Below are 2,761 nucleotides of genomic sequence, written 5' to 3'. Positions count from 1 at the left end.
TTACTTTGATCATGGTTCTTGGTGATCCATGCATTAGCATAGAACTCTTGAACCATTAGGATGCCGACTTGTTGGATGGGATTTGTTAGAACTTCCCAACCTCTTCTTTGAATTTCATGTCGGATCTCCGGATACTCATTTCTTTTCAGTTTGAAAGGGACCTCAGGGATCACCTTCTTCTTGGCCACAACATCATAGAAGTGGTCTTGATGGACTTTGGAGATGAATCTTTCCATCTTCCATGACTCAGATGTGGAAGCTTTTGTCTTCCCTTTCCCCTTTCTAGAGGATTCTCTGGTCTTAGGTGCCATCAATGGTAATGGAAAAACAAAAAGCTTATGCTTTTACCACACCAAACTTAGAATTTTGCTCGCCCTCGAGCAATAAAAGAAAGAATAGATGAAGAAGAAGAAGAAATGGAGGAGAGGGAGAGTGAGAAGTGTTTCGGCCAAGAAGGGTGTAGAGGGGTGTGTTGTGCGAATTTGATGAAGAATGGAGGGCTTTATATAGGGAAGGGAGGGGGGAAAGGTTTCGGCCATATGGGTGGGTTTGGGTGGAAAATTGGTTTTGAATTTTGAAAGTGGGTGGGGTTTATGAGGTAGGTTTATGGGGAAGAGTGGATGGATGTGAGTGGTGAAGAGATGATGGGGAAGAGTGATTGAGGTGATTGGTGAAGAGTTTTGGGGAAGAGTGTTTATGGGGTTGTGTGAAAGAGAGTGGTGAGAAGAAGTGAGTGGAGGTAAGTGGGGATCCTGTGGGGTCCACAGATCCTGAGATGATCCTGTGGGGTCCACAGATCCTGAGGTGTCAAGGCATTTACATCCCTGCACCAATTTAGGCATGCAAAATGCCCTTGTAAACAACTCTGGGCGTTCAGCACCAGGTTGGTGCCCATTTTGGGCGTTCAACGCCCATTTGTTGCCATTTCTGGCGTTGAACGCCAGAACCATGCTTATTCTGGGCGTTCAGCACCAGGATGCTGCCCATTTTGGGCGTTCAGCGCCAGAACCATGCTCTGTTCTGGCGTTGAACGCCAGGCAGATGCTCCTCCAGGGTGTGATTTTTCTTCTGCTATTTTTGACTCCGTTTTCAATTTTTATATTTATTTTGTGACTCCACATGATCATGAACCTAAGAAAACATGAAAAACAAGAATAATAGAGTTAGATAAATAAACATTGGGTTGCCTCCCTTAGGTTGAGAGTCCAACCATATTCTAGCTCTGTCTCTTACAGCAAAAGGGAAAAGCATGAGCCTGTAGACTTCAGGATCTACTCCATTAGTCTTTACAGTATCACATATCTGCAAGAATTCAGTTAAGAACTGAAAAGGATCTTCATATGGAAGTCCATGAAACTTGCAGTTCTGCTGCATCAGAGAAACTAATTGAGGTTTCAGCTCAAAGTTGTTTGCTCCAATGGCAGGAATGGAGATGCTTCTTCCATGTAAATTGGAATTTGGTGCAGTAAAATCACCAAGCATTCTCCTTGCATTGTTGTTGGGTTCGGCTGCCATCTCCTTTACTTGTTCGAAATTTTCAATCAAGTTATCTCTGGATTTAGCTTCTCTTAATTTCCTCTTCAGAGTCCTTTCAGGTTCTGGATCAGTTTCAATAAGAATGCCTTTTTCTTTGTTCCTGCTCATAAGAAAGAGAAGAGAACAAGAAAAGAAGAGGAATCCTCTATGTCACAGTAAAGAGGTTCCTTATGTAAGTGGAAGAAAAGAAGGTGACAAAGAATGTAATATAAGGAAGGAAATATAAGGGTGAGGAGAGCAGAGATGTGAGATGAGATGTTAGTGAATGAATAAATAAATAGAAGGAGATGAGAGAGAAGGAATTTTCGAAAATAAATTTTGAAAAAGAGTTAGTGATTTTTGAAAATAGTTTTTTTTTTTGAAAAATGTTAGTAGTTTTTCGAAAATTAAGATTTAAAAATTAAAATAATAGTTAATTAAAAAGAAATTTTGAAAAAGAAGGAAGGAATTTTCGAAAATGAGAGAGAGAGAGTTAGTTAGGTAGTTTTGAAAAAGATTTGATTTTTAAAATCACAATTAATGACTTGATTCACAAGAAATCACAAGATATGATTCTAGAACTCAAAGTTTGAATCTTTCTTAACAAGCAAGTAACAAACTTGAAATTTTTGAACCAAAACATTAATTGTTATTGTTATTTTCAAAATTTTGATATAAAAATAAGAAAAAGATTTTTGAAAAATATTTTAAAGTTTTCGAAAATAACTAAGAAAAATAAAAAAGATTTGATTTTTGAAAAAGATTTTGAAAAAGATGAGATTTTTAAATTGAAAATTTGATTTGACTCATAAAAACAACTAGATTTAAAATTTTTTTGAAAAAGTCAAATCCATATGCAATTGACACCAAACTTATAACATGACTCATGACTCAAACAAGAAACACAAAAAAATATTTTTGATTTTTATGATTTTCTAATTTTTTTTATTTTTGTATTTTTCGAAAATTAATTGAAAAAGGAAAAATAAGGATTCCAAAATTTTTAATATGAATTCCAGGAATCTTGCATTCTTAGTCTAAAGCTTCAGTCCAGGAATTAGACATGGCTCACTAGCCAGCCAAGCTTTCAATGAAAGCTCCGGTCTAAAACACTAGACATGGCCAATGGCCAGCCAAGCTTCAGCAGGTGAATCAGGAACAGCAGTAGGTGGATTAGCAACAACTAGCTTGCTCTTGATAACAAATTGCTGCCTCAGTCCAAATAAATTTAGACATGGCTTTACAG

This window comes from Arachis ipaensis, chromosome B03 (assembly GCF_000816755.2).
Source record: "Arachis ipaensis cultivar K30076 chromosome B03, Araip1.1, whole genome shotgun sequence".
Lineage (NCBI taxonomy): Eukaryota > Viridiplantae > Streptophyta > Magnoliopsida > Fabales > Fabaceae > Arachis > Arachis ipaensis.
This window is presented reverse-complemented; position numbering follows the sequence as displayed.